Source organism: Leptinotarsa decemlineata, unplaced genomic scaffold, assembly GCF_025532065.1.
Source record: "Leptinotarsa decemlineata unplaced genomic scaffold, Ldec_3_MD MMD2_tig00003335_RagTag_RagTag, whole genome shotgun sequence".
NCBI classification, from domain to species: Eukaryota; Metazoa; Arthropoda; class Insecta; order Coleoptera; family Chrysomelidae; genus Leptinotarsa; species Leptinotarsa decemlineata.
The window spans coordinates 2,073,974-2,087,772 of NW_027412587.1; the positions used below are offsets into that span (position 1 = coordinate 2,073,974).

Below are 13,799 nucleotides of genomic sequence, written 5' to 3' on the forward strand. Positions count from 1 at the left end.
TACATAAGTTCATGCGAAACATGATATGCTGTGGTTAATAACAACTTCCAATAAAGTGTTCGGTGGATTAGAAAACGAATGTTACCCAGATCGAATTGAAGGAGAACTAATTGAGATGCGTCGTAGGAAATGTAGTCATTTTAAAGAGAACGGGTCGATTCCGATACGCAAAGGGAGATTATCAGCGCCGACTATTGCGGTTACATTAGACGTTTGCCATTACTTATTCGGAGAATATACAGTAAACAATTATCGGTAGTTGGAATGTTGAATTATGACATATTAAACGACATAACAAACCAAGTACGACGTTGAACATGAACGTGAAGGCCAAATTGCAGTCAGGAACGTCTCAGGTGCGGAATACGGAATGTGTTTCTTGAGCCTCGCTTTCAGGATATTAAAGTGAAACAGCTGTGTGTTAAGGATCAAGCAAATTCCATTAAATTGAATTAGGATTTTTTAAATTTATTACAGACTTCTATCTCCCTTTGGATTTGTCAACAACGGAGGTAACTGTTTTATATTCGTTCCGAAATTTTTCAACACTTGAATATTTTCCATTCACTTTCATCCGATCTGATGTTTTTATCCTTAGTAACTTCATAACATTTGTTTCATCATATTGATTTTCATATTCATTGACAAAATATTGTTGATCATCCAGTCAATTTGCAGTGATAGTGTTAGGAACAAGGTGGAGTTAAAAAAAGAAGCAGAATTACTCACTAATTTAAAAATAACTTTTTAGGTTTTCATCATATAGAAAATTCCAAAATCAAAGAGAGGAAGGCTTTTTACTTTCTATTTCTCCATCTTTATACAAAAAATGTAAGAACCTTCCGAAAGAAGAAATTGATTAGTCTGAACTTCATATATTCGTCATGGAATTGATAGATAACGTCATATATCAAAATAACAATAATGTGAAATATCACTTACGTGGAACTCTTATCATCCTTGTAACGCTCGATCACGCTACGGTGTTGGGTAGTCACTGTGACAGCCCAAGAATTCGGCTCCGGCTAACTGAGTGAAGACGGGAGTGGGGGGAAGTATGCAGGTTAAATTTTAATTGTGGGCGCCAGGTAATTTACCCCTTCCGAATGCTTGTCTGAACCCTGTTCCTAAATTACCAAATGAACTTAAACACATCTGTCACAAAAAATAATTGGCATAATCGACTGAATTATCATCAATAAGGAAAAAAAAATTACGTAATGATCTGGTTTATTATGAATACTTCACGAAAACATCATATTATTTTTGAGTATATAAATTCATATCAATAAATAATATTTATGTATACACAATTTGTATTTGGAGTTGAAATATTATTAATCACAATCAATTGTGGTAGAAATTAATGTAGGTTTCAAAATAACTGAAAGAAACCATGAATAACCCCAAAATTAAACAGCCGCTAGCTTTGGATCCAGAGCGAAAGTCGCGTTTCACTATGTCAAACATAAAATAAAATCATCAGTATGAAACTAATTTCTACCCCTTTGTACAATATATTGTCTATATATAAAGGTATTATGGCAAGTGGCGAGAAAAGAAATATTTAAAAAAAAACGACGAATCATTCACTGTCTACTTGCGTGGCTTGATATATCCTGAAGTGCCAAACTCAAGGTTGAAACCCCTGACTTCACTGAATTCAGGAAAAAAAAAACAAAGTCCTTCTTCTATAATTTTCCCACTATTGAGTGAACAGCTCTCATTCAGATTCGGCTAACGGATGTTCCAAATGAAAGAAAAATGCAGCTTCCGCACTGCCCCATAAAGCCCTTCAAGTTTCGGAAGGGTTTTCCAAAAATCCCAATCGGAATTTTATTTCACAATCTTTTGGGCAATGTCTTCAATTTTTCCAGTAAATTATCAACCGATTGTATGGTGAACACCAACTGAAGAAAGTTATGAAACGATAACAGGTTGTGAAGTTCTTTTATCCTCCTAAGAGAGTGAAAGGCCAATTTACATCAAATGCTATACCCAAGCAAGCAAAACTAGGCACTGTTTTCACTAAGTGAAGACCCTCAGAAATAATCCTCAAAGAGATGTTTCTACAAACAAATTTTCCAGGCGGGTCTTCTTAGAACATTCACCAAGCAACCTCAAAAATGGAATCCGTAGGATAATCATATTGAAACGGAATAATATGAATTCCAGCGCATGACCATACGTCATGGACAGGTGTGATGAACCAATGGGCAATCGAATAGAGCTGTTTCAGAATATCCAAATCATTTAAATACATTTTCCAAACTGGAACAATCTACTGAACGATTGGAAAAGCAGGGATGAATAATATGGGGAATATTTCCTCCCAGAGACAATTCCGCTAAGATATTCAAAATATAATATGGAATGAAATATCAACATTCCTTCAGGGATACGGTAGTTGATCTTTAATTATGACCTTGACTACTAGGTGTGTTGCAAGTATGAAAATATATTTTCATAGGGATCGGTTCTACAAAAAATCTTAAAATGTGCAAGATTTCGCCAATAGGATGCCGAAATATACTTAAAAAGAGTTTGAAAGGGATATTTAAAGATTGGAGCAGGGTGGTACATCAAACTCCATCTACATTGAAAGTACTTCAATAACAATTGGAAAGGTACTGTCTATTGATTTAATGAAAGTAAACAACAATAGTTCAAATCTGTAATCTCACGGCCTACCAGTTTACAAACGAAAAGGAGAGAGGGACCTACGGGTGCTTGAAAATTGTTATTCTGACGTTTACGAATGATTATACCATGTGGAACAAAATGGTACCGTTACATCCTTAAGGTGTACTTTTCGAAAATTTGTCACAAAAATACTCACAGTCAATTCCTCATCAACACCTCTTTGAACATTTTAAGATGAAAACCAATGCATTTACCACACAAGGTAAGACCAGATGAGACAAATCTGCTCCTTTCGCGATGACAGTAGGGGAGCGGGGGCACGTCGTTACAATTTTTAGATAGTTGTCAATATGACAAAAGCTATCAAATAATTTATACATTTGAATGCTTTTATCGTTAGTATGTCTATTCAGCTATTAAAATATTATAGAAAAATTATTAAAATTTCTGTAATTTTTTCACAATGGACAATTTAACAAAAAAAGTCTATTGTAACAACTTACTGCCAATTTGTTACATCTTCGGGACCCGATGATACGGTAGAGAAATAAACAAAATCATCAATGATAAATAACGTCTATCATTATTTCAGAACGTTATAAAAGAAAGAAATTACTTTGAATAATATTCTAACATTTATGAGTCATTATAATATCTATTTCATAATTTTTTTAAAGATTTTTTTGTAGAAAAATAACGTAACTTTGGCAGGAGCTTCTTTAAATCTAATATATAAAATTGGATGTTTGTTGGTTGGTTGATTGGTTGATTGGTTGGTTGGTTGGTAAGTGATAAACTTCTACATCGCTCAACCGATCGTGATGAAACTTGCCATGTATAAGTAATTTTTCATAGAGAAGGTTTTTAGGCTATCAGTTTTTCTGTAACTCGCCACTAAATGGCGCTGTAGAACAATTTTTTTGAAAGAACTGTTCTATAACGCTGCGCACGCCTAACTTCGTTGATTCTGATTCTGTCAAAACATTGGAACAGCAGCGATACAGCAACATAGTACTAATTAGTACTCCAACCACCAAATTATATGCGGGCGATGCCGCGGGCAGCAACTAGTCTTATATAAAAACACAGAAACTTCGTCTGCAAATAACAACTGTAATAAATTATTCATACTTATCAGTTATTTTCATAAACGTTCAGCAAATTGAATAGGTACTTTAGATTCTAACATTTTTAAAGCACTCATATAAAAATATATAGTTATTTATATAGAGGTAGGTAACAATATCACATACTAATATTAAATTAGTCTTCATCAGAATTGCAATTAATCAAATAAATGAGTGGACGTTTCCCGTTATACATTTGACATGGGCTCACATTTTGTATTCTAAACATTCTACCCAATCTTCTTTTTAAGAGGTGTTGTTACTTTCGGTACACACTACACAAAACCATTCATCAGTACCTACCTTTTCCTTTGTCTTTTGTTTAACCTTTGCCTTTTTCTTCATTTTTGTCACACGTTTTTTTTTATTTTGGCCAGTTTTTTTCACACTCTTTTTTTAATGAGTCTTTTTCAGGTGTGTCGGTTAGCACAGCGAATTTGCGTTCACAACGACTATGGATGGATTATTTTCAAACTTTTGCCTTGGGAAAAGGCAAAAAAATTTCAAATTCACTTTGTATACCAGATGGACCTGGTATCGATAATACTATTTAATTTTAAAATACGAAGAGGAACGGTAGGTACAATACAAGGTAACTACCTGCCCCCTGGCACGTTTTTTAATATATATTGAAGTCATCATTAATCGATATCGATAGTTAAAAAAATAGATAGTTGAAAAAGTTAAAAAAAATTAGGAACGAAAAATTTCGTAAAGGATTTTTTTTTTACTTGGTTGAAATCGGGACACATGCACACAACCTAGCCACTTCGCGCTTGGCGGATCACTGATCGCTTTTATGTGCTGCAAGATGTTATAGGAAAACAAATGAGCCCAATTATGTCCACCAAAGAGTTCAAAATCTCGGTAAAAAAGCGTGTAACTTCTCACCCCTGTAACAACGTGCCCCTCGCTCTCCTACGTGAAACCACCAACAGGAATTTCGTTCAAATTTTGAAGGGAATATATTATATTAAAGATCTCTCATACACTCGTATCAAAATGTGTAGAATTCCGGTGAATCATTTCGGTTTCGAATCCACAACGAATGTTTAAATAAGTACAGACTGAATAGGAAAAAAACTGCTTTATTTTTCTCTTCGGAAGTTTGAAGGCTTTTTGAATGAAGATGTAAGAAGGGTTTCAAGAATAACAATAAGTTAAAATATCATCTAAAAGATGTATTTTCAGTATTTACGAAGTGCGGTACGAAAACGTACCGTAAAGCAAAACTACCTTTCCATAAATTTTCAAAAACACGTCAAATTTGTTGGTAAGAATGCAAAACATTTCACCCCCAAAGAAGAGGTAACATCCTACAACTTTTTTTTAACGAATGGTTGTCGTATGATACCATATTAAAAATGGCTTTCGATTCCTACTGCGGCATCCATATCTTCCATAGCTAGATCAGTTCAAAACACATCGCATTCGACAAAATGATGAAGGCTTTCGCGGCCGAAATTTTCAGTCCACTATTTTCCGAGTGAACGCTCAACACCAAAGCATCAAGTTCACCTTGAATACTGAACAGGAGCAGCGGATAACATCCTTAGATGTACTAACCAAACTATATGGTGCTAGACTAACCCACAGAGTGTACCGAAAACCCACGAACACCCACCTGCACGCACTATCGAACCATCTTCCTAATCAAAAGAAAGGAGTCATCTCCACTATAACGGAGAATATGTAGACCAAAGCATCTAGATGAAGAACTGGAACTTAAAGTGACCTTGAGACCTCAGGTCGGCTAAAGACAAAAAGGATCCACTATCAGCAGCAGGAGTTTATCGCATACCGTGCACTCGTGGAAAGGTATATATCGAAACCACCAAAAGAATGGAAACAAGGCTGAAGGAGCATGAAAGAAAATGCAGACCAATATAAACATGCTTTACGTAATTTACCTAAGCCAGATACAGGAAATAGCAAACCTGTAGAGTCAACATAAATACGCGTTACGCAGCCGTAATATCCAGTCATCGTAGATATTAACTCGAAAAGTCAAGAAGAAATTCCAAAAAGTCACGGCCTTCAAACCCGGAAAATAGTGACACATATCACATTTGTTTGTGGGCATGACAGCTTTCGCAATGGTTTTTAAATCAAAATTTGTCATCCCCACCAACTTGTTGTGATTTGATCCGATTCAGTTTTGCAAAATATGGTAGATAAGGGAATCAAAAATTAGTGAGTACGAGGGTGTGTATCGAAACTTTGAAATCCCAGCAGTATATTTTTGAAAAAATGCAAGTGATAAATAGATTTCTGCTGGAATGTTGACTAGATACAATAAAGAACGTTACTTTCAAAACCGTTGTCGTTTGGAGCAACTGCTGTGTCAGACATCAATGATTCATCATCGCAAGTATTCCAACAATCGGACAAAGTGCTATTCCCCCTTTTTCACATTTCATTCACAAAAAATGAGTCCAAAGTTCTATTTGGGTGATCTATATCGCTTCAGTGACTTTGAAACCTGTCTATTAAATAATTATGCACATTTTGTGGGTGATGTGGAGGAACAAGCGTACGCCATATTATCTATAGTGAGGTTATGTTATTTTTAATATTCCTTTTAATAAACCTTCAATACCCATATCATGAAGGTGCATTGAAGAAAATATTCCGCTAATCGGAGGATAACTGCTTCAAAGTTTCTTTGCCAGTTGATCCAAACTAAAATAAAAACATGTTTATACATACAATCAATGCAAGTTGTATAAATTCTTGTGAAATAGGTGAGTGTACCTATCTACCTAAAAACGAGAAAAAAATGCTACCTGAAAATTCAAAGGTCAGGTGCGGTGGGGGGACTTTGTTTTGTAATATGTATCTAGTGATACCTAATATAATATGAAATGATCAACTTTTGTAAATTCACTCACACTGACATAAGAAAAATTGTTCCGAACTGAGAAATGAGTTGTATTCCAACCCATTTTGATCCATTCAAAAATTGTTTCACTTTATTAGTGACAATAACTTTTCAACGAATCAGTTATTTTTCAGACAAATATTGCAAAAACCAAGATGCGCAGAAGGCCTAAGAGGCAAAAACAAAATAATTGACATTACAGAGAATATATTGGAGTGAACTTCAATATTGAATAAATATCAGGAATATGATATACGAATTTTGCCATGGGCTTCTTGATTCATATGATACTTCGACAAAATGAATTTCCTAGTATATTCGTCAAATACTAAACAAGCTCCTCATTCGGTATTCATTATGCATATTCATTCGGATGCAAATACTCAATCAACCATAGCAATTTATCTACCTGTCAGTGTTTCATCAATAAAACAAACATATCCTCTTCATCGTAGCGGATAATCAGCTTCAAATCGACTAATCAATATCATCAAAAAGTGTTCGACAGTTAATTATTTACGACAGCCGTTGAAAAAACGCGTTTAAATCAATTTTAATCGTTCCAGTTTCCGTTTCATGATTTAGTGCCGTCGTGAAGCGACTTCATTGTTGCTCATGTTCAAATAAAATAATCAAAATTAACTGAAATATATGGGCCATCGAAAATGTACATGTAGGCAGAACTGCTAAGGAAATGATTCCTCGAAAAAATTCAAAATTGATAATTGATTTACTCATTTTGCAGTTTTAGAAGTTTTAAAGGTTTGTTTCGGTCTAAACCCAAGCATGATATCCAGGAAACAACATTAATAGATAGCAAGATTCAACCCATAAGATTCGATAGATAAAATCTACACAAATAAACACTGGGAGCATTGTTAAAATATGGAAAACAGCTTAACGAATTGAAAAACAATTTCTATATTACTGGTTAGGATTTGTAGGTAGCTTTATAAAAATTTCAGGGTTTGTTGATGTTCTTTGAGGTGGCGGGGTTTTAATTTGAATCCGACCAAATCTTCGCAATTAAAAAAATTAATATTATATATCTCGACAAAATCACAACCTTCATCCGAAAAAAATTGGAGAAAAAATTACTTTTTTGAGAGATATTGCAAATAACGAGCAATATATCTCGTTGAAATTGACGTCCTCCCCTCCAGGGAGGGAGCTTATATCAGTGAATTTTTTTCGTCGCCCAAAAAAGTATGATATTTTTTACTGCTGATTTTCATATGGTCTTAGTTGGTTACTTCAAGTACACGGAAAGCTGCTTGCAAATATTCTTAAAAAAAATCCAAAATTGTGACAGTCGTGAAGTTTTATTACGTCCGAAACACTCTTTAACACGGTCGTAACCCCTCTTTCACTTTTAATTTTGCTGCCCTCTTCATTTTGAGTATACAGGGAGCTTTATGGAAATTTAAAAATGAATTCTGAGAATTGAGTCACTACTGAAGTTTTATTCTTCAACTTTCAAAATCATTTTCCCAACTGCACTTATCACAATCTGTCTGTTTAAAATCACCATTATTCTTTTTTTAGCAAAGCTAATATGCCAAATGTTATTTTTTACGAATTACAAGTTACATTATCAAAAGTTCCACGTTCATATTCAACGTTTAAAATAGCGTTATTTGCAAAAATTTTCAAGCAGTTTTCATGACAATTTTAGACGTTCATATTTAGGGTTTTGGAAGTGGTAAAATTTATGTTTTGACGAAGAAAATTCACTCGTATGAACCATCCCATGAATCGATCCCCTGAGAACGTCAATATCGATGATACATTTTGTTGATTATTTGTGAACGTCTCCCGAAAGAATTATTGATTATCATTGATTTTTTTTTGAATAACGATTATTTTTATGTCAAATTTTGGCCCTGAAAGTTAGAGAGTGAAAAGTGAAAACACAGATATACGTGTGAAGTGATTTTGCTCAATGTGAGAGAGCACAAAACATCAGAACACTATGCTAGTCAGAATACAATGTTTGTCACTTCAACTCCGACCACCGCTGTATTTTTTTTTGTTCGAAGTCGTACTCAAGAACTTTTTTTGTTATGCAGAGTTTTTAAAGACGTTCTTGCTTATAAAACAAGTTCGCCATTTTCGAGCAAATCATAGCCCGCTGGGATAAAAAAATCTTCCCAAATACTCATATTTCGAATATTATCCAAATCTGAGATATTATACAGTATGTATCACTTTATCTTCAACCATCCAGTATATTTTTTGTTTGAAGTAACATTTAGAAACGTTTTAATGTTATTCAGAGTTTCCAGAGACGAAGCTTATAAAACAAATTCACTCAGTATTTTCGATCCAATCATAGCCTGCTGGAATCAAAAATCAACACAATTAAAAAAACATATTAGGGATTTTCAACTAATTTTGAATTTCCCAATACACTCATTATCCGAATCAGTGTTGATGAGTAATAAAATTTTAAAAACTAATTTTGAATTTCCCAATACACTCATTATCCGAATCAGTGTTGATGAGTTATAAAATTTGAGTACTCCTCTGATTTTTTTTTTGTTGAAGTTTCTTTCAATCATTTGATTTTCATCATGTAAAGCTTCGAGAGACATATTATACTCGCCAATGAAACATATTCTTTCAAACAAATCATATTCTAGGTTCCAAAGCAATGAAAAAATCAACACGATATTGGAAAAATATGTTCAGAGTTTTTCCAGAAAAAAATCATTTCAAACCTATCAAACAGCTGTATCTTGAATATTACAATTATCGAAAGTCAAATACAGAATCTATCCACTTCATCATTGACCGTTATTTTACCTTTCAGGTCTGACTCTTATTTTTTCTTTTAGAAATTGTTGATCTTTTGTAGAACAGAAAAAAATCGAATATTTTATTTTCCTGATCTTCGGAGCAACAATTCGAAAGACCTGAGCATGAAATTTCACCAGAATTAGATAACTGCCATCACACCCATAACTTTTCTGAATGAATGTTGAGAACACGATCAATGAAAGTTATGTCAACTATGCCCCGAAAACAACTGAACTCAGGTTTGTTGACATTTATTTAACTGTCAGTTCTTTTCTTGTATTTGGTAGTTGGTTCAAGAAGGGTATTCAAATAATATTATTAGGGATAATTTAAGGAGGTACAGAAAAGCTACTGCGGAATTTAACAGGAGGAATCCAAATCGTAGAGCCATTTCACATATGACGGTATCTACAGTAGACAAGCTTCTCAGGGAAATTATTCCTGTGAATTACAAAAGAGTTGAACCAAATGAAAAACTAATGACGAAATTGAAAATAGTATATAGATATTTTCACAAGTGTTCAAGTGACTCGGCACATTTGATTCCACCAAGAGCAGTACATATCAGAAATACGTGATGGACTGTGGCTGCTCAACGTTTTGAGTTTCAAATCAGCACACCTCGAACTTTACTGTTTAGGAACTCTTTCACCTGGAGAGCTGCGGTTATGTGAAATAAACTTCTTGAGAACGTTTTTCCAAATGGATTTAATCTCCGGCGATTCAAATCCAATGTGAATCGCTACTTTCGCATAGGCACCGCTCCGAGAGCGCCTTGAGGATTTTTCTGTAGTGCTTGTGTTTTGTCTAAGAAAAACATACTTTAGAACATGGAGGTAAAAAACTTTATCATTGTTTATGCATTGAATTTTAAATTTGTTTCTCAACAGTTCGTTCAGTGATGAGAGTACATTCACAACAAACGGTGTGGTTTTAACACACATTTTGAGACATCGGATTTAAAAGTAAAGCAATATTTTCATGGTGTGGTATACTGAATAAAAAAATAATTGGGCCGTTCTTTTTACCGAAGGAGCAACAAAAACAGTTTGTTTTGGATAAAGTGAAACAGAGTAAAAACATAGAAGTACAACCAAAAATCAAGCATCACCAAGAGTATATTCCTATAAATACTATTTAATGTCTGAAAAATTCGAAATGGTACTTGTTTGTAATTTTTTTTTGGCAACATTGAAGTACGAAAAAGAAAATGAAAGAATGTTGAAAAGTATACGTAACACGGATCCGAGATTGATAGCTTCTAAAAAAGATGGAAGGAGGCGTTCATACCCTTTCATAATGAAATATCCAAATACAAACTTTTCTTACGAATTATCCAGAAAAATTGTAACAAATGATCTGCATATATCCTTTTCCAATATGGGAAATGAAGAATGTTGGGGTTTGAAATGATTAATACCCCTATTATCCCTTTTCTTCTTTTCCTATGATTTATATTATTATATAAATATTATGTTCAGTTTTTCTATATCAAAATTTAATTAAAGTGTTCGGTATCAAAATATTAGTTTTGATTAGTACAAATTTGGTTAGTATAATTGGAAACAGCTCAGTTGCATATACTGATCTGCATTGTCCTAAGTGCCAATTATATCATATATCTCCTAATCGGAAAAAGGTAAATCAAAATTATTACTAGCAATTACGTTCTATTTTGTAACATAATAAATAAAATAAAATATGAAAAAATTTTGCACTATACCATGTATTTTACAATAAAATAAAACAAAACCCCAATTTTCTCAAAACATAAAAATTGCAGATAGGACCTTTCTTGTTAGGACGGCAGATTACGCCTCACCAGTTCGCTAATACCTCAATTTGCAATACCCCGATCGTTGGATTGGAAGAAGAGGTCCTATGGAGTGGCCTGCCCGATCTCCTGACCTGAATCCTCTGGACTTCTTCTTGTGGGGACATCTCAAGTCCAAGATTTTTGTGACTCACCCTGAAAATTTGGACGAACTACGCCAAAGAATTGTGAATGAGTGTCGTGTCAGTTTTCAGTCAAGATTGTATTATTGAATGGAAGACAATGAAGGACAATTTGAACAATTGATTTGAACACGCAGATTTGATTTTTTTATTGTAAGCATGATGATGAAACAATTCATTTTTTTCAAGAATGAGATTTTTTGAGTTTGTAAAAAGGGCTTAATAAAAATGTGCTTGTAAATGTAAAAATAACCAAATTATTCAAGGTGGCTCATTCGAGCTGCAAAATTGATTTTTGGCGGAAACGGTTCATCAAATTTACATTTTTTATACACCGTTGTGAAGAGGTTTCCAATACCTTTCAAATAAAGTATCACTCATTCCTCCTCCCCAATTCAAGTTTGAGGGGTTGAAGAGCCCCCTATTAGGGGGTTGCTCGTTCAAGCCTAAAATATACGTCAAAAGATGTTCCCCAAACTAAATCATTCGACGTGTTTCGGGAAAATTTTCCACTCACTATGGGATAGGAAATATACGGGGTGGCTCGTCTGAGATGGAATACCCTGTATATTGTTGGGCAAAGACAATGAACTTGCATAGTCAGATGTAAAAATGTTCAAAGCTATTTTGGAATTGCTGGCCGTGATCCACAGGTTTTATGCCTGACATTTCGGCTACAACTGCAGTTGATGATATCAAAGGAGATGAAGCGAACGACGTAGTTCTTGAGTATTATAGGTAATATATGCTGGGAAGATAACTTGATCACTGCATCTGTTGACACATCGCCTTCGATATGTATAACGCAGTTGTAGACAAAAAAAACGTCAATCAGATAACGGACAACAAGATAAAAATTAACTTTGACACAACTGTCTTGTTTCCAAACTTGCCTTGTTACAAAATTATTGATTAGCGTAATAGTTTCAATAACAATTTAACGTTAAAATCAGTTCACGATTCTCTTCGGCCTAAAATAACGAGCTGATCCACTTCTTAGTAATAAATTACAACGGATATGTGTATCAAATAATTAGGTAATAATTGAGCCGTCTCTAGGCACATCCACTTGATTTACTTTCCAAAAACACGAAAGAATATCATATATCTAACAAATATATACATCACCGTCTGGCGGTTACAAGTAAACGGCACTGAACAACTTCGATAAACAAATCAAGAAAGGAAAAATCATTAATCAGCCAAAACTCTAATTTATTGCTCGTACTGAGGTAATTTACACGCAGTTGCCATTCATTAATCAAAAACGATTTATTAATTACTTGCTCAAGCTGCTGCCGCGAGGACGTGGAAAATGGGTCTAACTTCCAACTCCGGCCAGAAATAACTTTTAGGAGCCGACAGAAGCTGGGACTTGCCGACTGAGTATCGAAATACGTTTCATTTCTTATAATTTTCAACCTATCATCCCATTAAATGGCAGGTGAATAGAAGCTATCAAAAACAAATCATTCAGATGGATGATTTAAAAGTATTCTGAAAAACACAAGGGTAGACCAAAACAGGGGAACAGATTGTAATGTTTCACTTCAAAATGTCAAAATAATTGATTATTTATTAACCTTGCTGTGTGATAAATTTTTGGGATTCTTGGAAAATGTATTCTGTAGATATCTCACAATGGAATGAACACCCTATTTTCAGTATTTCTAATTGAACTATTTCATTGTGTATTCAAAAATGAAAAATATACAAGGTGTACCAATGACAATGATTTTGTAATCAAGCAGTTGTTTTTTTCTCATTTTGTATAATCACCATATTTTAAAAACCGAGATATAAGTCTGTTGAAACTAATTGAAACCCAAGCCTAGTTTTCTGGAACTGGTTTCAATGAGGTACCTTGAAGTGGAAACCAACTCGTTTGGCGACATTTTTGTCATCATATTAAAATTATATATGAATTTTACCACAAAATGAAAGTAACTGCTGATGAATAACTATATTTTTCCCTTTTTGCAGTGGTTGGAATAGGTGAAGACGGAAATTTGGAATTCAATCGTCAAAGTGTTCCTATACAAAATTGGAATATTGATTACTTAAATATTATTCCATGTTTCGACATCCTGTCTTTTAATTAATGTTCAATTTGACCTACGTAATATTGTGAACAATAATAACAATAGAGTATTTATATGTCTCGTCATTTTCACTCAAATGTAAATGCAAATTATCATTACAAAAACATGGTAACTTGTATCTGACAAACAAAAATTTATATTTGAAATTATAGTTGAAAAACATCGTATCTCTGTGATATTCAAGAATTGATTTTTCTGTCGATCCCTAGATGGCGTCTTTATATAGGGAGATGATATAGAGCCTCTACTCACTCAGGTTTGTCCTTCAAGGGTAGTTGATTCCAGTAGCCT

At 33.9% G+C, this 13,799-nt stretch overlaps 1 protein-coding gene and 1 long non-coding RNA gene across 8 annotated transcripts in view; one reads left to right on the forward strand and one right to left on the reverse strand.

Moving 5' to 3' along the window:
- The window catches only part of LOC111507432 (uncharacterized), a 544,290-nt gene that overhangs the window by 418,215 nt on the left and 112,276 nt on the right, over window positions 1-13,799 (reverse strand). The window lies entirely within an intron of this gene.
- Window positions 138-13,717, forward strand: LOC141483366 (uncharacterized). 3 transcript variants are annotated; one of them, XR_012466043.1, is made up of 3 exons: window positions 138-512; window positions 4,185-4,362; window positions 13,390-13,717. It is a non-coding gene; the product is annotated as an uncharacterized lncRNA (long non-coding RNA). The 3 variants fall into 3 exon arrangements; XR_012466041.1 differs by lacking the exon at window positions 13,390-13,717 and adding an exon at window positions 11,234-13,374 and having other exon boundaries at window positions 142-512; XR_012466042.1 differs by lacking the exon at window positions 13,390-13,717 and adding an exon at window positions 11,234-13,374 and having other exon boundaries at window positions 142-512; window positions 4,185-4,346.